The 23,844-nt window shown below is 39.8% G+C and overlaps 1 protein-coding gene across 12 annotated transcripts in view; it reads right to left on the reverse strand.

Moving 5' to 3' along the window:
* GRB14 (growth factor receptor bound protein 14) overlaps positions 1–23,844 on the reverse strand; it is a 322,152-nt gene that overhangs the window by 79,808 nt on the left and 218,500 nt on the right. For 5 of the 12 annotated variants that reach the window (XR_003857354.1, XR_003857355.1, XR_003857356.1 and 2 more), the window contains exons 13-14: positions 13,512–13,597; positions 12,389–13,218 (exon numbers count right to left, since the gene is read on the reverse strand). The exons of the other annotated variants lie outside the window; for them this stretch is intronic. The gene's annotated coding sequence lies outside the window, so the exon portion shown is untranslated. The remainder of the gene's footprint in view (positions 1–12,388; positions 13,219–13,511; positions 13,598–23,844) is intronic. 12 annotated transcript variants of the gene reach the window in all.

The following is a 23,844-nucleotide window of genomic DNA, read 5'->3' on the forward strand; positions in this document are numbered from 1 at the left end:
ATCTAAATATGTATACCCTGGAGGAAAGGAGGAGCAGAGGTGATATGATACAGACTTTCAGATACTTGAAAGGTTTTAATGATCCAAAGACAATGACAAACCTTTTCCGTCGGAAAAAAATCAACAGAACCAGGGGTCACGATTTGAAACTCCAGGGAGGAAGACTCAGAACCAATGTCAGGAAGTATTTCTTCATGGAGAGGGTGGTGGATGCCTGGAACGCCCTTCCGGAGGAAGTGGTGAAGACCAGAACTGTGAAGGACTTCAAAGGGGCGTGGGATAAACACTGTGGATCCATAAAGTCTAGAGGACGTGAATGAAGAGAGGGTGGCTCGCGGGAATGACAGCTACTACCTGGAGATAATACCCTTATTCAATAAACATACACACGGACAATGCAACTCCAACATTGCTCTAAGACTCCAACATTGCTCTAAGCTTCAACGGCAAGAGGAAATGTGGAAAAAAGGATTTACATTCACAAAAAAGTGGGTAGTAGCTTGCTTGTTACGGCGGTTACTACCCCAAACCAAATAAGCCTGATACTTCACTTTCAATGCATATCCAGCAGAGCTCTCTGCTTCAATGGCAGGGGAGAAAGTCTGATCCTTCACGCATATCCAGCATAGCTCTCTGCTTCAACGGCAGGGGAGAAAGTATGATACTTCACTTTCAATGCATATCCAGCATAATTCTCTGCTTCAACAGCAGGGGGAATGAAAAAAAGTGGATCTATATACAGACAGCAACCAACAAGGACTGAATTACATAGTCTGGGTAAACAAATAAGCATGGGTGTAACTTGCTTATTGCGGCAGTTACTACCCCTAACTAATTAAGCTAGATATTTCACTTAGATGCAGTTCCAACACTGCTCTCTACATTATCTGTGGGGGTGGAAGGAAAATAGAACCAAAAGGTTACTAAGAGCCAAGAGTAACAGATAAGTATGAGAAAAAAAAAAGTGCGAAACTTGCTGGGCAGACTGGATGGGCCGTTTGGTCTTCTTCTGCCATCATTTCTATGTTTCTATATTATCACACCTGCCTTTGTCTCGGTATCCACAAAGTCTAAAATACACTAACACCAGAGGATATATATCCTATAGGACTGTAACTCTACTATGTTTACAATAAGTTATGTCAGAACATGACCTTTTCTAACTCTTTCAAGTCAGCCATGTGGAAAAGCAAAGACCTCAAAAACCTGTATACCCCTGAAAGGTTGCACCTCTGGTTAGAGGCTGACAATTCTGATAGTAGAGATGTGAATCGTGTCCTCGATCGTCTTAACGATCGATTTCGGCTGGGAGGGGGAGGGAATCGTATTGTTGCCGTTTGGGGGGGTAAAATATCGTGAAAAATCGTGAAAAATCGAAAAAACGTAAAATCGCAAAACCGGCACATTAAAACCCCCTAAAACCCACCCCCGACCCTTTAAATTAAATCCCCCACCCTCCCGAACCCCCCCCAAATGACTTAAATAACCTGCGGGTTTAGCGGCGGTCCAGAACGGCAGCGGTCCGGAACGGGCTCCTGCTACTGAATCTTGTTGTCTTCAGCCGGCGCCATTTTCCAAAATGGCGCCGAAAAATGGCGGCGGCCATAGACGAACACGATTGGACGGCAGGAGGTCCTTCCGGACCCCCGCTGGACTTTTGGCAAGTCTTGTGGGGGTCAGGAGGCCCCCCCCCAAGCTGGCCAAAAGTTCCTGGAGGTCCAGCGGGGGTCAGGGAGCGATTTCCCGCCGCGAATCGTTTTCGTACGGAAAATGGCGCCGGCAGGAGATCGACTGCAGGAGGTCGTTCAGCGAGGCGCCGGAACCCTCGCTGAACGACCTCCTGTAGTCGATCTCCTGCCGGCGCCATTTTCCGTACGAAAACGATTCGCGGCGGGAAATCGCTCCCTGACCCCCGCTGGACCTCCAGGAACTTTTGGTCAGCTTGGGGGGGGCCTCCTGACCCCCACAAGACTTGCCAAAAGTCCAGCGGGGGTCCGGAAGGACCTCCTGCCGTCCAATCGTGTTCGTCTATGGCTGCCGCCATTTTTCGGCGCCATTTTGGAAAATGGCGCCGGCTGAAGACAACAAGATTCAGTAGCAGGAGCCCGTTCCGGACCGCTGCCAATCCGGACCGCCGCTGGACCCGCAGGTTATTTAAGTCATTTGGGGGGGGGGGTTCGGGAGGGTGGGGGATTTAATTTAAAGGGTCGGGGGTGGGTTTTAGGGGGTTTTAGTGTGCCGGCTCACGATTCTAACGATTTATAACGATAAATAGTTAGAATCTCTATTGTATTGTGTTCCATAACGGTTTAAGACGATATTAAAATTATCGGACGATAATTTTAATCGTCCTAAAACGATTCACATCCCTATCTGATAGCATGTTTTCCCTGGAGTCCTCAGCCTATATATTTTATGTGTGGGCATATATAGGATAAGGACTATAATTGATACTAGATATCAGAACAATCAAACCACTCTGCAGACCTTCTATGTACCTATATAGAGCCAGACAATATGAATAGCCCAGAGTTGGACAGGTAAAGGTCCTTGCTGGGCCCAGATATCTCAATAATATTTCCCAATGGCTACATGTTATATGTCAGCGTACGTATATAGCTTCAAAGACAGCTTTTCCTTTGTTTCAAAGAAGTAAACTTTTTTTTATGTTGCATGTGGATAGTGTTATTGTTATCACAAAAAAAGCTATGACCTATACATTTCAGAGGTTTCTATCTACACCATGGGAAGGCATGACATCTTCCTAATCCCAATCCAACCTTCCCATAGTCAAGCCAGCATCCTTCAATAGCTTCCCTTTGCAGGTAACATAACCAACATGACAGACCAAGGGCCAAGGCCTTCACCATCTATACGAGAGTTGCCTGATTGCTTATATAGGTATAGCAAGATCCAGCTGTGCATTGTCGTGTGCAACCCCTATGAAATATGCTAGTTTGCAATGACCTATAAGATTTTTGGAATTCCCATGATATATGACATGTATTTCCAAAAAGGCTCTATGTGAAGGCCCACTACGTGAGCACTCAGATGTCATCACTGCCTCAGAAACTGATAACATGTATCCAACGTACATGTTTATTTATTTATTTATTTATTTATTTATTTATCAAGTTTTATATACCGTCATTTGGTTTCGCCATCACAATGGTTTACAAATTTTGAAAGGGTTAGTATGGACATTATGATAAAGCCATCAAAATGGTTTACAAGTTTCAAATGGGTTAGTATAGACATTATGATACAAGTGATGCACATGGATGTCAGCTAGGAAATCTGGTTATAACATGTAGAGTCTGTGATTGATGATTGCAGCTGTCAACTTGTAGCTTCAAACTGTGCATTTAAGCAGAGTATTTTACCTATAGAGCATTTGGTTCCATGTTATAGGCCCTGCTGGAATTCCATCATACATTTGCAACTATCTTGCCAACATCTGAGGGATAGCTTAGGCTAGCAAGAAGGTGCTAGTTATGCAAAGCTATCCACAATTTTGGCTGTCCTACATGAATGCTATGGTAAGGCGTGACTCTTTTAAACTGACAATGAGTATGAATAGTTTAGGACATCCACATCTCTTTGTTGTTAGGTTTATTTAGTCTCCTTTGTCTATTACTGTCAATGGCAATTAATGATCTTTTTTCACATTGTTACCTAACTAGGCCTAAGTGGTTTCCATTATACACTGATCCAGACAGAGGATAGGTGAGTAAAAGAAAGATTCAGATTTGAGAAGCCAGAATCACCCTGCTGGGTTCTCTTCTATGCAACAGGAAGGACTAGATGATGACTAACAGTAGCAATATATAACACATTGCTGAAGCTGGCTGCCAGTCTGTGTGCTCTCCTCAGCTTGTGCAGGGGAACATGGGGGATCCTGAGGTGGATCTGGAACAAGGTAAACTGGGACAACATAACATAGAGCAAGATTATGAAAAGCACTACATACAAGCACCATCTCTACTACTCTCAGTGGGGTATACATTATAGCTCTCCCTGTTTTGACTAAACAGCAAAATCTAATTTTTAGAACTCAGAAAGTGTGTTCTATGACACAGTGGGTAGAACATAAGACCTCATTATACCTGCCCTTTTCCGAAAGGACGGATTCCACCTTAACCAGAGTGGAACCAAACTGCTGGCACTTTTAAAAAGGAGATAGATCAGCTGTTAAATTAGAACAAGGGGGAAAGCTGACAGTCACTCAGGAATGCATGGTTCAGAGGAATGTATCTTTGAAGGATACTAATGAAAGAGGAAAGGTAGGGCATCCCAACAGAGAGGTTCCAATAAAAGCAAAAGTAGTCCATGTGCCTATAAGTAAAGAATCACCTGAGCTAAATAATTACAAATTATTTCTAACAACTGAAAAACAGTTTGTTAATACAAACAAAAAACACACTTTGAAATGCCTGTATGCCAATGCCAGAAGTCTAAGATGTAAGATGGGAGAGTTAGAGTGTATAGCAGTGAACGATAAGATAGACATAATTGGCATCTCAGAGACCTGGTGGAAAAAGGATAACCAATGGGACAGTGCTATATCAGGGTACAAATTATATCGCAATGATAGGGAGGATCAACTTGGTGGGGGTGTGGCACTTTATGTTCAAGAGGGTATAGAGCCCAACAGGATAAAGATCATACCAGAGTAAATGTTCAGCAGAATCTATATGGGGAGAAATCCCATGTGTGTTGGGTAAGAGTATAGTGATAGGAGCATATTACTGTCTACCTGGCCAAAATGATCAGACAGATCATGAAATGCTAAGAGAAATCAGGGAAGCTAACCAATTTGGCGGTGCAGTAATAATGGGAGATTTCAATTACCCTTATCAAAAGGGAGTCATTAGTTAACCACCGCAACCAAAATCAAAAAATAACAAAGCAGAACTCAAGCAATGTTTTTTAATAGTAGCTTAAGAAGGTGTCAGCAAGCCTGACATTGTGTGACTTCTTTTCAAAGACACCAACCGGTCTTTTCAATCATTCACCTTCTTTAAATTTTAATGCTTTCAAAAATATTTTTATAAACTTTTTTTTTATTTATATTTTAAATAGTCCTCCATTCATGAAAAAAAAGACTCTTGAAGAATTTTCCTTTTACATAAAATAGCCCAACACGGCCAGTGTTTCACTGATTAGCTTCTTCAGGGGCATGTAAAGAACATATAACAAGAGTCTTTATCCTGTAAAAATGATGAATAATACTTCTTAGAATATTGTTATCATAAAGAAAATGAAGAAATATATACTTATTTTGAATTAATCAAGCTACCCGTTCAAAAGGACGTAGCATCTCAACCTTTTATCAACCGGAACAAGGAGGAGGAATTGAAGCCGAGGCTCACGTCTCTTTAAATCTTCAACTGCTCTATGACGTCACTAATTATGTAAAACATCCATGATGTGTCATCTTACAGTGATCTGTCAACCATAATAAACAGTGATAAAAGAAAGTCAAAACTATCCTAAGAAAACATGCAAATCCAACTCGGCATTCAGTCCCATTGGTGCAACTGTGTTTAATCTAAAAATCCCACGCTGCTCAGACTGTAACAGGAGATGCTCTTGATCTCCACCGCGCCAATACAGTGGGACGTGATCGATGGCACAAAATTGCAAATCAGCAAAAGAGTGTCCAAATTCTGTACAATGTGTCACTAAAGGTTCATCTTCTCTCACATTATTGATGTTTGATTGATGTTCGATCATTCTTGTTTTTAATAACCGCTTTGTCTTTCCGATATAAAGACGCAGACAGGGGCAATGAATTAAGTAAACAACCATAGAAGAATTACATGTGGTATTATACTTCAAATAGATCTTATAGCCAGAATTCACAATCAAACAATGTTGAATTGACATTGACGACCCACATACTGAGCAATTGTGACATGGATGATGTGATCCAACAGGATCTTCATGTGATATCGGGTCGATTGAACTATCCAATCTCACTAGGACATTTTTTAGATTGGTGGCACGAGAGAATGTGATACAAGGTGGTACCTTAAAAATATCATACAGATGTAAAATATGCCAATTCTTTAAAATAGAATGACAAATTAATCTCTGGTGCAGCTGAAGAATATGGCAAGACACAGGTGTGACATGAATCGTGAATTCTGGCCTAAAAAAGAAGAAGATGAAGTGGAAGTTTTCAAAATAGAAGACTCTGTTCTTTGAGGAAGAGATCGCAAATCATCATCTCCTGAAGAGTCATCCCCACTAGAATCAAAGGTCATATGTCTTGATGTCTTAACTGTATGATCTTTGTTCATCCAAGGATACACGTAACCTTTATTGTAATCTCGTTCATCTCTGCAAAATTTTTCATATTTAAATTTTCTTAATTCAGATCAAAACTTATCAATCAATTCCTCAGTAGATTTCATCTGTATAGCAAATTGATCTTTGTCCACTGTAGAAACCAACATGACTTTAGTTACCTCTATTTCTTCTTCTATAAGTAACGCAGATGATTGTGCTTTTTTAATGATTAAAATCATTAGATCTAGGCTGCATTTATTAAGTACAGCATTCCAATCTGATATAAAATCTGCTTCTTCTTTGTATAGATGGGGCTCTTTTATCATCCGAAGACCCCGTGGAATCCGCTGAACGCAGCAATATTCTAACAACGTGTCAGCATGCGACACTAGATTTTACAAACGCTTGGATTCTAATCCAACCACTGAGATACAACAAGTAATCTCTCAGATAGTTAAAGATGGCACTAAATCAGGTTTTTTAATTCCAAAAGAAGTTAATGTTTTGAATAAGAAGCATCCTCAGGTGCCTGTGTTTTACACGATACCAAAACGTCATAAAAATGCAAAAAGCCCCCCGGGGCACCCGATAGTGTCCAGCTGTGGGTCGCTTTTAGAACCACTCTCTCGATTTATCGATCATTTTTTGGCACCGTTTGTTCCTCAAATGACATCGTATGTGAGGGATTCATCAGACATGATTGTTTTTTTGGAACAATTAGAAATAGACACTACTAATTTAAAAATGGCTACATTGAATGTTGAAGTGTTGTACACTTCTATCCCACAGGACGAAGTTATAGGAATTGCAGAAACCTTTTTTGACAAATGCTCTAGACCACATTGAATCCCGAGTGCTTTTTTATCACAATTATTGACAGTAGCTCTGAAACAAAATGTTTTTGCTTACAACCATGATTTTTTTCAGCAGGTATGTGGTACTGCTATGGGGGCCACCATGGCCCCTGATTTAGCAAATTTATATATGGACTTTTTGAGACACAATGGTTGACCCATCATCCTTTTCAACAACATTTGGTAACGTGGAAGCGATATATTGACAATCTTTTCATTTTATGGAGGGGAGATGAAGACATTTTTAAATCTTTTTTGTTGTGGTTAAATACCTGCAATTCACATCTGAATTTCATAGCCAATATTGAATCGACTTCTATTACTTTTTTGGACATACAAATTACTATTGTTGAAGGGAAGTTTGTGACATCACTTTTTCGCAAACCATTCAGTTCCAATACATATTTGCACTATACAAGTGCTCATCCAAAGAATCTTAAAATGAATTTACCAGTAAGTCAATTTATCAGATTGAGACGCTTATGCACAACTATAGCAGATTTTGAAAATCATTCAGAAATTCTACAGGAATGTTTTCTGGCACGATGGGTATCCTCGCAAATGTAATCGCAAAGCATTGCAGCGAGCTAAATATTGTCAATGCGAATGGCTTTTCCTCCCTCATCCTGCAAAGGAAGATTCATGTCACACCTGTGTCTTGCCATATTCTTCAGCTGCACCAGAGATTAATTTGTCATTCTATTTTAAAGAATTGGCATTTTTTACATCTGTATGATATTTTTAAGGTACCACCTTGTATCACATTCTCTCGTGCCACCAATCTAAAAAATGTCCTAGTGAGATTGGATAGTTCAATCGACCCAATATCACATGAAGATCCTATTGGATCACATCATCCATGTCACAATTGCTCAGTATGTGGGTCGTCGATGTCAATTCAACATTGTTTGATTGTGAATTCTGGCTATAAGATCTATTTGAAGTATAATACCACATGTAATTCTTCTATGGTTGTTTACTTAATTCATTGCCCCTGTCTGCGTCTTTATATCGGAAAGACAAAGCGGTTATTAAAAACAAGAATGATCGAACATCAATCAAACATCAATAATGTGAGAGAAGATGAACCTTTAGTGACACATTGTACAGAATTTGGACACTCTTTTGCTGATTTGCAATTTTGTGCCATCGATCACGTCCCACTGCATTGGCGCGGTGGAGATCGAGAGCGTCTCCTGTTACAGTCTGAGCAGCATTGGATTTTTAGATTAAACAGAGTTGCACCAGTGGGACTGAATGCCGAGTTGGTATTGCATGTTTTCTTAGGATAGTTTTGACTTTCTGTTATCACTGTTTATTATGGTTGACAGATCACTGTAAGACGACACGTCATGGATGTTTTACATAATTAGTGACGTCATAGAGCAGTTGAAGCTTTAAAGAGATGCGAGCCTCGGCTTCAATTCCTCCTCCTTGTTCTGGTTGATAAAAGGTTGATACGCTACATCCTTTTGAACGGGTAGCTTGATTAATTGAAGATAATATATATTTCTTCATTTTCTTTATGATAATATTCTAAGAAGTATTATTCATCGTTTTTACAGGATAAAGACTCTTGTTTATATGTTCTTTACATGCCCCTGAAGAAGCTAATCAGTGAAACACTGGCCGTGTTGGGCTATTTTATGTAAAAGGAAAATTCTTCAAGAGTCTGTTTTTTCATGAATGGAGGACTATTTAAAATATAAATAAAAAAAAAGTTTATAAAAATATTTTTGAAAGCATTAAAATTTAAAGAAGGTGAATGATTGAAAAGACCGGTTGGTGTCTTTGAAAAGAAGTCATACAACGTCAGGCTTGCTGACACCTTCTTAAGCTACTATTAAAAAACATTGCTTGAGTTCCACTTTGTTATTTTTAGATTTCAATTACCCCAATATTGACTTGGTAAATACAATATCAGGACATGCTAGAGATATAAAGTTCCTGGATGGAATAAATGACTGCTTCAAGGTGCAATTGGTTCAGGAACCAATGAGAAAGGGAGCTATTTTAGATTTAATTTTTAGTGGAATGAAGGATTTCGTGAGAAAGGTAATGGTGGTAGGGCCACTTGACAATATGTTAATCTACAGCTCTCACACTAAGTTTTCAAAAGGGAAGCTTTGATAAAATGAGGAAAATAGTTGGAAAAAAACTGAAAGATGCAGCTGCAAAAGTTAAAAGTGTACAAAGGCATGGACATTGTTTAAAACTACAAACTTAGAAGTGCAGTCTAGATGGATTCCATGCATTAAGAAAGGTGGAAGGAAGGCAAAATGATTACTGGCATGGTTAAAAGGTGAGGTGAAAGACACTATTTTATCCAAAAAAAATCCTTCAAAAACTGGAAGAAGGATCCATCTGAAGAAAATAAGAAAAAGCAAGAGCATTGTCAAGTTAAGTGTAAAACAATGATAAGGCAAGATAAGAGAGATTTTGAAATGAAGTTGGCTGTAGAGGGAAAAACTCATAATAAAACGTTTTTAAAATATATCCAAAGCAAGAAACCTGTGAGAGAATTGATTGGACTATTAGATGACCGAGGGGTTAAAGGGGCTCTGAGGGAAGATAAGGCCATTGCAGAAAGTCTAAATGAAGTCTTTGCTTCTGTGTTTACTAATGAGGAAGTTGGGGAGATACTAGTTCCGGAGATGGTTTTTAATGGTGATCAGTCAGATGAACTGAACCAAATTGCTGTGAACCTGGAAGATATAATAGGCCAGAATGACAAACTAAAGAGAAACAAACCACTTGGACTGGATGGTATGCACCCCAGGGTTCTGAAAGAAACTAAAAAATGAAATTTCAGGTCTATTAGTTAAAATTTATAACCTATCATTAAAATCATCCATTGTACCTCCAAACTGGAGGGTGGCCAATGTAACCCCAATATTTATAAAGAGTTCTGGGGCGATCAGTGAGCCTGATTTTGATGCCAGGAAAAATAGTGGAAACTATTCTAAAGATCAAAATCACAGAGCATATAGAAAGACATGGTTTAACTGAACACAGTCAGCATGGATTTACCCAAGGGAAGTCTTGCCTCACAAATCTGCTTCATTTTTTTGAAGGGGTTAATAAACATGTGGATAAAGGTGAACTGGTAGATATAGTGTATTTGGATTTTCAGAGGCCTTTGACAAAGTCTTTCATGAGAGACTTCTAAGAAAACTAAAAAGTCATGGAATTGGAGGTGAAGTCCTTTTGTGGATTATAAACTGGTTAAAAGACAGGAGTAAGATTAAAAGGTCAATTTTCTCAGTGGAAAAGGATAAGCAGTAGAGTGCCTGAGGAATTTGTTCTTGGACCGGTGCTTTTCAATATATTTATAAATGATCTGAGGTAATCAAATATTCAGATGATACAAAATTATTCAGAGTAGTTAAATCACAAGCGGATTATGATAAATTGCAGGAGGACCTTGTGAAACTGGAAGATTGGGCATCCAAATGGCAGATGAAATTTAATGTGGACAAGTGCAAGGTGATGCATATAGGGAAAAATAATCCATGCTGTAATTATACAATGTTAGGTTCCAAATTAGAAGCTATCACCCAGGAAAAAGATCTAGGCGTCATAGTGGATAACACATTGACATCGTTGGCTCAGTGTGCTGTGGCAGTCAAAAAAGTAAACAGAATTTTAGGAATTATTAGGAAGGGAATGGTGAATAAAATGGAGAGTGTTGTAATGTCTCTATATGGCTCCATGGTGAGACCACACCTTGAGTACTGTGTACAGTTCTGGTCACCATATCTAAAAAAAGATATAGTTGCACTGAAGAAGGTGCAGAGAAAGGAAACCAAAATGATAAAGGGGGTGGAACAGCTACCCTATGAGGAAAGGGTAAAGAGGTTAGGGCTGTTCAGCCTGGAGAAGGGACAGCTGAGGCAGGATATGATAGAATCATGAGAGGTCTAGAATGGGTAAATGTGAATCGGTCATTTACTCTTTCAGATAATATAACTAGGGGGCACTCCTTGAAGTTTGCAAGTAGCACATTTAAAATTAATCGGAGAAAATTATTTTTCAATCAATGCACAATTAAGCTCTGGAATTTGTTGTTATAGGATGTGGTAGTGCAGTTAGTGTAGCTGAGTTTAAAAAAAGTTTGGATAAGTTCTTGGAGGAGAAGTCCATTAACTGCTATTAATCAATCTGACATAGAGTATAGCCACTGCTATTACTAGCATCAGTGGCATAGGATCTACTTAGTGTTTGGGTACTTGCCAGTTGCTTGTAGCCTGCATTGGCCACTGTTGGAAACAAGATTATGGGCTTGATGGACCCTTGGTCTGACCCAATATGGCAATTTCTTATGTTCTTACCCTATCTCTACCGGTGTGTTGAGAATAGCGACAGATGTGAGAAGCCAGGTCCTGTAACCATATCCTAAATCTCCTGCAGCACAGCTACCTCACATGTCATTGCAGAAAGACATCAACCTCGTGGTATGATTGTTCATGTCGCTGGCTGTTCTGCATTATGTCCTCCAGAGATACACTTTTGTCAGACATTATTTTATTTATTTATTTATTTATTTACGTTTTTTTATATACCGGCATTCATGATACTATCACATCATGCTGGTTTACAGTTGAACAGGGGTGCATAATAACTTCAAATTGAAGCAAAGGTGCGGAGAAAAGCAGTTACAAATAACAAGGAAGATTGAACTGGGCGAAGAAAGAAATAAAAGGAAAGGATAACGTCAGTAAAGATAATTATACAGAGTGAATAGGATTGGCCCCAAATGCACATCTCACAGCTTCCATTGATCCCATCTACCCCCATCAAGACAAACTGTGGTTAACATGCTGGCTGTCAGAGCAGAAGCGCTGCAGATAGGATACCAATATGAGCAGTGTTAGCCTAGGGCCGACAGAACACTAACAGTATTTCTGCACTCTGGGCCCAAAAAGGTTTTGTTTGACAAGTAACGTTTCAACAGTTCCAAGAGAGGGGATTTGAATGGCCACTTGTTTTAAACTGACAAGTTGAAAGTCTGGTTTGCTCTGTCACACACTGACCTTAGGGAAAATGAATTGTATGGGCATGCTACATTAGCAGGCATGGAGAGAGAAACTTGGGCTCTAGCACTACGGCTTGTTGATCTAAATATGCAAGTCACTTGTCATCTAACTGATGCAGTGATATATCTGACACCCCCTATTTCATTGCCATTTGCTGTATACACATAGTTGAAGAGGGATGATTGAAAGAAACACAGCTCTTACCTATTAGCCAACCGTCACCATAGAGGCCATCTTCAAATTCTTCAAACATCCCAGACCGCCTAAGTATAAAGGAATCATGGGCAGCTCCCAGTACCTGGTGACCACATCAAGGATGTACAGTCAAATGTCACAGACCACTTGCGCATTGATGGAGTGGAAGAGCTTTCTGTTCCAGTAGATCTCCTCCCTGCGAAGGGGTGGGATGATGGCTATGTGAGTGCAGTCAATAGCTTCCAGAATATTTGGAAAGTTCGTTATGATATAAAAACCCCTCTTCAAGTCCAGCAAGTCCTATATTTCATGAGGGAATCATGTGTAATTATTAAAGCGGCTACAAACAGCTGTTATGACCTGGCCCAAACTTCAGGAAAAAGATGCTTGCAAATTTCCCCAACGATCCCAACTGTTGCTTGGAATGAGCCAGCTGCCATAAAATGCAGGATGCACAATAGTTTGGTGAGGACTGGTATAGGGTGGGATCTTTCTGTGAAAGGATCCTAGGACCCTCTGAGTTCTTGATATAAATTCATGATAGCCTTTGAGCTCAATCAATACTTCACAGCCAATTTTTCCTCTGGCATCCCCACCAATGTTGTGCAGGTATAAAAGATTCACTCCCTGTACCACCTCTGCATGACAAGCCCTGATGTGAACCAACCCACTCCCCCAGTGGGGCTTGCAGCTCAGGCTGCAGTGCAGGTACATCCCTAGGAGGCATTAGAACATCCCTTGCCTGTTGTTGTTGTTGTTCTAGTTGTTGTTGTGTTGTTGTTGAACAGCCTGAAGCAGCCAGTGTCCCACTAGTAGTACAATTCCACCTAACATTGTAGCTTTAGGAAGATAAGGCAAATAAGAAAAAGTGCTTTTATTGGCTCACCAGGGCTATATAGGTGTGACAGAGAGGCCTCGTTTTATTGCATGCAATAATTATCTCTATCCCGCGATAACAGCCGCTATGGCGCAATTAAAACTTTTTTGCCCCTCTACCATAAATCAAAGAGGTAATATTATTTCCCATGTTTAATCCAGCATTAGTATGTGATTTTATACCACAAAATGCAGTAGGAATCATTTGCATAATTTTCTTGATTATGCATACTTATTATCATATTTAAATACTCACATGTGTTGCAATAAACATTGTGCGTCTATCACGCGATAGACCCCATTTATCACACGATGATGGCCTAACGCAGTTTGATGAATGACCTAGTTAGGTATAGAAATTCAGCATCTTCAGAATAAAAAACATATGTTTTCATTTTCTATAAATCATGTATCCTTAGATGGTGAATAAAACAGAAAATGTTATAATGCCTCTGTTTCGCATCATGGTGAGACCGCACCTTGAGTACTGTATATAATTCTGGTCACCGTATCTCAAAAAAGACATAGTTGCACTGGAGAAGGTAAAGAGAAAGGTGCCGAAACATGGCCCGTGTCGGACGAGCAGCTCCGTGCCCATGAGACATTACAGAGGCGACAATCCTGATAAGTATATCAAATAAAGCAATAGTGGGACGGAAAAGCAGCAGGGGAGAAGGGATTTTTTAGAAAAAATTGAAAAATGTAATAATAAAAATAGCGAATTGTGAGAGATATTGTGCAAATTTAATAAAAGAATAATAGACGGAGGCTAAAGAGAGGATAACTGCAAATCAGTTACCCTCATTTAACAACCTCCGTACAAGATTACCACCAAGCAAGTATTCCCTTGTAAGTTTAAGTTGGTGCATTTTTGAAAAGGGAAAGAGGTTGGTTAGTGACTAGTGATTACTGGCATCAGTAGCATGGGATCTACTTAGTGTTTGGGTACTTGCCAGGTACTTGTAGCCTGGATTGGCCACTATTGGGCTTAATGGACCCTTGGTCTGACCCAGTATGGCAATTTCTTATGTTCTTATCACTGGCAGAACTGAGCCAAAAAATCTCCAACACAAATTTCCAATTTTGTCTAAATAACAGTAAGTAGAGCACACCCCTAAAGCACACCTTGGCCTAATGCTAACTTTATCTGGCAACTTGTCCATAAGACATTACAAGAAAAATTCCTAAGGGCCCTATATGCAATAAAGAATGCCCTGGCCAGTTTTAGTCAGCCAGCAAAACTATTTTTTAAATCATCTGTCAGCATTGCACCAACAGTTTTAGAAAAAGGATACAAGATCTTATTCAGATGATGTTTAACGTCTCATAGATCACATAAAGTATACCCACAGGTATCAGAAACTGTTAGAGCAAAATACAAAATAAAGAGACTAAAGAATGTATAGAAAAACTGAACTGGAAATAAAAAAACAGCCAGACGCTCTATGCAATGCAACATTACTATTCCTCATAAAACATCAAATAATACAATCAAGAAACATAAATCATGAATAATAGTAAAATCATACTAATAAAAAGAATATTTTAAAACATTTGATGAAATAAACATCCAATAATCTAAAAAATGTTATAAATTTACCAAAATGTCAATAAGATTTTTCAAAATAGCAGAAACGTCAAGTAACAACCAATAATTAAAACTAATAAGGATTTAAAAAGTCTAATGCTATCTATACCTGGGATGTTTTGATTTCTAATCACCCTGAGACTGTCGAGGACTGGGGGAGAGAAGCCGCAGAAACTTTATCCTCTCTTTCACACATGTACTTTTACATATATTCATTCTCTCACACATTCCATTTCTCTCACATACATGTGCTCTTTCTCCCTCACACCTACACATGCACTCAGGCTCTCACTCTCTCTCAAACATACACATTCTTATATTCATTCTTTCATACACTCCATCTCTCATAAGAACATAAGAACATAACATAAGGCTTGCCATACTGGTCAGACCAAGCGTCCATCAAGCCCAATATCCTGGTTCCAACAGTGGCCAAGCCAGGTCACAAGTACTTGGCAGGATCCCAAGGGGTAGATAGATTCCAAGTTGCTTATCCCAAGAATAAGAAGTGGATTTCTGCAATTCTCCTTTAATAATTGTTAATGGACTTTTCCTCCAGTAACTTTTCAAACCTTTTTTAAATGCAGCTATACTAACATCTTTCACCACATCCTCTGGCAACAAATTACAGAGCTTAATTATGCATTAAGTAAAAAAAATATTTTCTCTTATTCATTTTAAATCTATTACACAGTAACCTCATTGTGTGCCCCCCTTGAATTTGAATTTTTGAAAGAGTAAACAACTGATTAACATTTACTCGTTCCATTCCACTCATTTTATAGACTTCTATCATATCTCCCCCTCAGTCATCTCTTCACCAAGCTGAAGAGCCCTAAAATCATAAGGGAATTGCTCCATCCCCTTTATCATCTTGGTCGCCCTTCTCTGTACCTTTTCTAATTCTGCTACATCTATATTGAGATGAAGTGACCAGAACTGAACACAATATTCAAGATAAGGTCACACCATAGAGCGATACAGAAGCATTATGTTATTCTCTGTTTTATTCTCCATTCCTTTCCTAATAATCTCTAGCATTCTATTTGTTCTCTTGGCTACTGCTGCACACTGAGCAGATTTTAATGTATTTTCAATAACAACACCTAGATCCTTTTACTGAGAGGTGACTCCTAATGTGCAACTTTGCAATTGTTAGCTATAATTTGGGTTTCTCTTCCCTAGGTGTATCACTTTGCATTTGTCTACATTATATTTCATTTGCTATTTGCAAGCCCATACTCCCAGTTTTGCAATGTCCTCTTGCAATTTATCACAATCCTCTTGTGATTTGACACCTTTGAATAATGTTGTGTCATCAGCAAATTTATTGTTTTCCTTTCCAGGTCATTTATAAATATATTAAAAAGCATGAGTCCCAGAACAGACCCCTAGGACACTCTACTATTCACCTTTATCCATTGGAAAAATTTACTATTAACCCTACTCTGTTTTCTATCTTTTAACCACTTGTCAATCCACAATAGGACACTACCACCTATCCCATGACTTTATCATTTCCTAAGAAGTTTCTCATGAGGGACTTTGTCAAATGCTTTCTGGAAATCCAGATATACAACTGGCTCACCTTTATCCACATGTTTATTTATACCTTCAAAAAAATGTAGCAAATTTGTGAGACAAGATTTCCCTTGGCTAAATCCATGTTGTCTTTGTCCCATTAAACTATGCTTATATATATGTTCAGCAATTTTGTTCTTTATATTTTCTACCATTTTGCCTGGCACAGATGTCAGACTCACTGGTCTGTAATTTCCTGGATCACTCGTGGATCCATTTTTTTAAAATTAATGTTACATTGGCAATCTTCCAGTCTTCAGGTACCATAGATGATGTTATTGATAGTTTACAAATTTCCAATAGCAACTCCACAATTTCATTTTTCAGTTCTTTCAGCATTCTGGGATGTATACCATCTGGTCCAGGTGATTTGCTACTCTTTATTTTGTCAATTTGCCCTAGTGCATCTTCCAGATTCACTGTGATTTGTTTCAATTCCTCTGAATCATCACCTTTGACTATCATTTCTAGCATGGGTACATCTCTTACATCTTCCTCAGTGAATACTGAAGCAAATAATTCATTTAGTCTCTCTGCCATGGCTTTGTCATCCCTAAGTGCTCCTTTTCCCCCTTGATCATCTAATGGTCCAACTGACTCCCTTGCAGGCTTTTTACCTCAAATGTACCTGAAAATTTTTTTATGATGTGTTTTTGCTTCCATGGCAAGCTTCTTTTCAAATTCTCTCTTTGCCTTCCTTATCAATGCTTTGTATCTGACTTGCCAGTGGTTATGTTGTTTCCTGTTTTCTTCATTCAGATCCCTTTTCCCCCTCGCAGTCCCCTTTCAGGTAACCTCCTTATTAAGGAGACTTTCATTGTAAATTGTTTTGGTTATTACCTTCTTGTTCTCCTATCCTTCCTACTGCCTTTCTGTTCTTCCCCCCGCCCAGTTACATTCCCCTGTTGCAATGTATTTTCCAATCTTTCAGTTACTATGTGAACCGGTATGATGTCCCCACAAATACCGGTATATAAAAGTTTCTAAATAAATAAATAAAATGTTCTTTTAGATATTATAGCCTCTCTCACCTCACCTTTCAACCATGCCTTTCATTTATTTATTTATTTTATTTATTTTATTTTTTTTATATACTGACGTTTGTATGCACATCACATCGGTTTACATTATAACAGTAGAACTAAGGAAGGAAATTACATTATAACATTTCATGTAACCAGGGGATAACAAAGGGGCTATAAGGGGACATAGAGGCAGGAGGGGATGCAGGAACAAAAACAGTAATTATCTATTGAAAGAAACAATAATTGACCACTATTTACATTGTTGACGATACATGTGAAGAACACTATTTACATTGTTGAGGATACATGTGAGGAACACGTTGAATTATTGATAATACTGGAGGGGTTAACTGGGGGCGAGCGGGGAGAAGGTAGCATGTGAGGTGATAGTTGGAATGCGAGTAGCCTTCTTTCCACCTTTTCTAATGCATGGAATACATCTGTTCTGGGCTTCTAAGAGTATTTTTAAACAACATCCATGCCTAGCTAAACTCTTAACCTTTGCAGTTGCTCTTTTCAGTATTTTCCTAACCATTTTCCTCATTTTATCATAGCCACTTTTTTGAAAGTTAAATGCTGTCTTAGTAGATTTATTTTTTTGCACTCCCTCCAGTTATTAAGTCAAATTTGATAATATTGTGATTACTATTGCCAAGTGGCTCCAACACTCTTACCTCTTACACCAAATCCTGTGTTCCACTAAAGACTAGGTCTAACATAGTTTCGCCCTTGTTGGTTCTTGTACCAGCTGCTCCATGAAGCAGTTATTTATTTTATCTAGGACCTTTACTTCTCTAGAATGTCCTGATGTAATATTCACTCAGTCAATACTGGGGTAATTGAAATCTTCCATTTTTATTGTGCTGCTGATTTTGTTAGCTTCCCTAATTTCTTTTAGCATTTCACTGAATGTTGGTTCATTCTAGCCAGGGGGTTGGGGATGGTAATACACTCCCATTACTATTTTATTCCCTTTTTCACCTGGAATTTCTATCTAGAAAGATTCTCATTGCATTTTGTTTCCCGCAGAACTTTTAACCTGTTTGACTCAATGCTTTCTTTAATATATAGTGCCACCCCTCCACCAATTTGGGAGATCATGGGTTCAGAGGCAGTGTCCTAATAGGATTGGTAACTGGATAAAAGACTGGAAAGACAAGACTGGAGAAGTAACTTAATGGTTAGAGCAGCAGGCTGTGAACCAGAGAAACCAGGATTCAAATCTTGCTAGTGCTTTTTGTGACCTTGGGCAAGTAATTTCAGCCTCTATTACATAAAAACATAAGAACTTGCCATGCTGGGTCAGACCAAGGGTCCATCAAGCCCAGCATCCTGTTTCCAACAGAGGCCAAACCAGGCCACAAGAACCTGGCAAGTACCCAAACACCAATAAGATCCCATGCTACTAATGCCAGTAATAGCAGTGACTATTCCCTAAGTAAACTTGATTAATAACAGTTAATGAACTTCTCCTCCAAGAATTTATCCAAACCTTTTTTGAACCCAGCTCCACTAACTGCATTAACCACATCCTCTGGCAACAAATTCCAGAGCTTAATTGTGCGTTGAGTGAAAAAGAATTTTCTCCGATTAGTCTTAAATGTGCTACTTGCTAACTTCATGGAATGCCCCCTAGTCCTCAGGGTCATTTATTAAGCCATGATGTTTTACTGTGGAAGGAATGAAATATCACATAGTAGTTTTCCTTTGATATTTCACCACTCCTTGGTAAAATATCATTGCAGTTTTGCAATGATATGTTTTATTGCAGAAAAAACAAGCAATAAAAAATATTGCTGTGAAACACACGATGGCGGCCCACTGCGCCGAGGGCCACCATTGTGTTAAAGGATCATGAAACCTAACAATTACCCCTCCCAAAATGCAAAAATCCCCATGAGGTTTCTAGGAAGACTCCTTCCTTCCTACCTACCTGCTGCTTCTAAAGGCAGCCTGGAATTTAAAAAAAAAAAAAAAAGTAAAGTTCATATTCACATGGCAGTGCCCTGCCCACTACCCAAACCCTTCCCCTTTCTATAAAAATCAACCCTGTTCTAAACAAGGCAACCAACCCCCCCCCCCCCCACACACACACACACACACACACACTCTCTGTACCATCCCCCACTTCCAAAAATGAAATACTCGATTTCTAGTGGCCCCCAATTCTAGCCACCCGTTGGACCTCTCTTACATAGAAAACTTCCCTGGTGTCTAGTAGGGCCACAAAACCTCCTGATTCCCATACCTTTAAAAGTAGTCCCTGGAGTTTAGCGGGGCCCAGAGCACCCCCTTGCTCAAGGTCAGTTGATGTCATTTTTCAAAATGGTTTCGACTGACCTTTGCCTTGGGGAGGCGGGGGGGGGGGGGGGCACACTAGACACCAGGGATATTTTCTATATAATGGAGTTCCAGGGAAGTGGCTAGGGTGGAGGGAGACACTAGAAATCAAAGATTTCATCTTTGAAAGTGCGAACTCTTTCTAAATCCCCAAGGTGGAACTTGGGGATTTAGAACAGGGGTGAATTTTATGGAAAGGAGAGGATTTTGGGTAGTGGAGCAGGGCTTTCACTGTGTAATTTCAAATGTAATTTTTTTTATTCCAAGCCACCTCTAGAGGCAGTGGAGGGGGGTACATTGGAGGGTAGCCAGCTTACACATTGGAGGGTAGCCAGCTTACAGCCAATGCTGGCCCTTTCAGAAGCATCCCGGTGATATTGGGATGGGTGTTAGCATCCTGATGCCCCAAGATCATTTAGCTACACTTCCTGAAAAAGTGCTAAAATACGGCTTTTGGGGTTCTATTTTTAGAAAGCTGCATTATTTTATTTGCATAGGATTACCTGTGCATTAGCTGCTATGCATGCATTAGTTAATTTTATGCATGAAAATGCATGCATAGCAGCTAATTTCAACAAGGGGAAAATTTTTAAAGCAAATAATGTGCTTTTCACATATTAATCACTTATTGCAGTTTAGTGAATGTACCCCTTATATTGTAAGTACTCTGTGGATAGGAAAATGTCTAAAGTACCTGAAAGTAATTCATTTTGAAGTGTCACAAAAGTTGGAATATATTTTAAAAAAACAAACACAGAGGTTGGGACTAAATGGTCAGTTTTCCAAAAAGAGAAAGGTCATTAGCGAAGTGCTCCAGGAGAATTTATTGGGACCTGTACTATTTAGAATATTCATAAATGATCTGGAGAAAGGAACAACGAGTGAGGTGACCAAATTTGCAGAAGACAGAAAATTATTTCGAGCCATTAAAATAGCAGTGGATGGTGAAAAACTGCAGAAGGACCTTGTGAAACTAGGAGACTGGGCTTCTAAATGGCAGATGCAATTTAATGTGGACAAGCGCACGAAGGGAAAATAATCTCAACTATAGGTACATGATGCTGGGTTCCATGTTAGGAGTTGGCATCCAGGTAAAGGACCTTGGGGTCCTTCTGGACAATACCTTGATATCTTGGCTCAGTGTGTGGTGGCGGTCAAAACCACAAATAAAATATTGGGAATTAAGAAAATAAGAATTGCCATACTGGGTCAAACAAAGGTCTGTTGAGCCCAGCATTCTTTCTCTGACAGTGGACAGTCAGGGTCACAAGTGCTCTGAGTACAAGGACAGCACATTCCACAGCATAGGACCTACAACTGAGAATGCACGCTTGTGAGTGACTTGCAAAGTAGGAAGGCACTACCAAAAACTCTTCATCTTTGGAATGCAATGAGTGATGTGAGATATTGAGGCTGTCAGTTTGTAAAATTTTAAAAACTTTAAAAGAAATCCTAAAAGCTACTGGCAGCAGTGCAGATTCTGGAGTATAGGGGAATTATGGTCCCAATGACCACAAGGGATGATAAGACACGTGACTGCATTTTGTATTAACTGCAGAACTCTAATATGAGTTTTGGACATGCCCAAGTATAGCGCGTTGCAACAGTCATAAAATGACACAAAAAAAATAGCTTATACAACTTAACGAAAGCCCTGACTCAGTAGGATATATTTTAGACAATCATGTATTCATAGTTTAAAAAATGGGATTTTTCAAATGGCTTTTAATTGCAATTTCATTGTCAGTTACACATCAAACAGGATACCTAGATCATGAACTTCTGTACACAATTAGCCAACAATCAATTTTTATATCTAACAATCTTACCCAACAAGAGAAAACGGCTCTAGTTGATCTGCAAAATGATTCAGAAATAGTAATAAAGGCAACAGAAAAAGGTGGAGCAGTGTTAACTAGAGATGTGAATTGTGTCCTCGATCGTCTTAACGATCGATTTCGGCTGGGAGGGGGAGGGAATCGTATTGTTGCCGTTTGGGTGTGTAAACTATCGTGAAAAATCGTTAAAATCGTGAGCCGGCACACTAAACCCCCCTAAAACCCACCCTGACCCTTTAAATTAAATCCCCCACCCTCCCGAACCCCCCCCCCAAATGCTTTAAATTACCTGGGGATCCGGCGGTGGTCCAGAACGGCGGCGGTCCGGAACGGTCCCCTCAATAGAATCGTGTTGTCTTCAGCCGGCGCCATTTTTCAAAATGGCCGCCGCAAAATGGCGGCGGCCATAGACAAAAACGATTCGACGGAGGAGGTCGTTCCGGACCCCCGCTGGACTTTTGGCAAGTCTTGTGGGGGTCAGGAGGCCCCCCCAAGCTGGCCAAAAGTTTCCTGGGAGTCCAGCGGGGTTCCGGGAGCGATTTCTTGCCGCGAATCATTTTCGTACGGAAAATGGCGCCGGCAGGAGATCGACTGCAGGAGGGTCATTCAGCGGGGGTTCCGGACCGCCGCTGAAGGACCTCCTGCACTCGATCTTCTGCCGGCGCCATTTTCCGTACGAAAACGATTCGCGGCAAGAAATCGCTGCCGGAACCCCGCTGGACTCCCAGGAAACTTTTGGCCAGCTTGGGGGGGCCTCCTGACCCCCACAAGACTTGCCAAAAGTCCAGCGGGGGTCCGGAACGACCTCCTCCGTCGAATCGTTTTTGTCTATGGCCGCCGCCATTTTGCAGCGGCCATTTTGAAAAATGGCGCCGGCTGAAGACAACACGATTCTATTGAGGGGGCCGTTCCGGACCACCGCCGTTCTGGACCACCGTCGGATCCCCAGGTAATTTAAAGCATTGGGGGGGGGTTCGGGAGGGTGGGGGATTTAATTTAAAGGGTCGGGGGTGGGTTTTAGGGGATTTTAGTGTGCCGGTTTTCCTGCCCTCCCCCTTCCCCCGATTTACGATTTTTTAATGATAAATCGGGGGAATTGGTATTGTATCGTGGCCCTAACGATTTTTTGACGATTTAAAATATATCGGACGATATTTTAAATCGTCAAAAAACGATTCACATCCCTAGTGTTAACTAACCAAGGAAATGTATAGAGAAGAGGCAATACATCAATTATCAAACCAAAGATTTTATAAAGCTTTATCAGAAGACCCGACTCCAGTCTTGAAATCTCAGGTAGATGGTTTGTTAAAGTTGGGATTTGAGCAGGAATGGATTATCCAAAAGGAATTTTGTTTTTTGACAGCAGAGTGCCCTGTCATATCTGTTTTTTACCATCTTTCTAAGATTTACAAGTCATTAAGTCATCCCCCTTGACGTCCGATTATTTCAGCGAAAGGTTCATTACTGGAGCCTCTGTCTATTTTTGTGCCATCTTATGTCAGAGACTCTGGGGACATTATTAAGACTTTGCAAGAGATAAAGGACCATTTTTTTAATGTTTCAGTGGTGACTATTGATATTATGTCCCTCTATACTAACATACCACAAGATGCCACTTTGGGTGTGATTACTGATTTTTTTACTTTGGACGAAGCTTGTCAGCATACCCTGATTGAGTTTATCATCCAATTGGCCACATTGGCCCTAAAAGAAAATTATTTTCTGTTTGAGGATCAATTTTATAAACAGGTCGATGGCACAGTGATGGGAGCCACAATGGTGCCAAGTGTTGCTAGTTTCTATGTAGGAGCCTTTGAAAATAAATGGCTCATACAGTGCCCTTTTAGACACTTCATTCACTGCTGGGAAAGATTTATAGAAGATATTTTAGTCTTGTGGCCAGGAGGTTGTGATTTATTTGACCAATTTATTTTTTGATTGAACAGTTGTGATCCAAACTTGCAATCTACTTTCTTTTATGGGGATTCAGTGGTGCCTTTTTTAGATATTACTATTTCAAAATATTTTTTTTCTTTCTTTTTCTCCATTTTTCGCAAACCAACAGACCACAATGTGCTTTTGGGGTATACCAGTTGCTATCCACAACGTTTGAAGGACAGTATCCCTTTTGGCTAATTATTGTGCCTTAGATGTTTCTGTTCAACTGTGCAGGAGTATAAGAGTAAGGCTAATGTGATGGTAACTAAGGGGGGT

This window comes from Rhinatrema bivittatum, chromosome 6, assembly GCF_901001135.1.
Source record: "Rhinatrema bivittatum chromosome 6, aRhiBiv1.1, whole genome shotgun sequence".
In the NCBI taxonomy this organism is placed as follows: Eukaryota; Metazoa; Chordata; class Amphibia; order Gymnophiona; family Rhinatrematidae; genus Rhinatrema; species Rhinatrema bivittatum.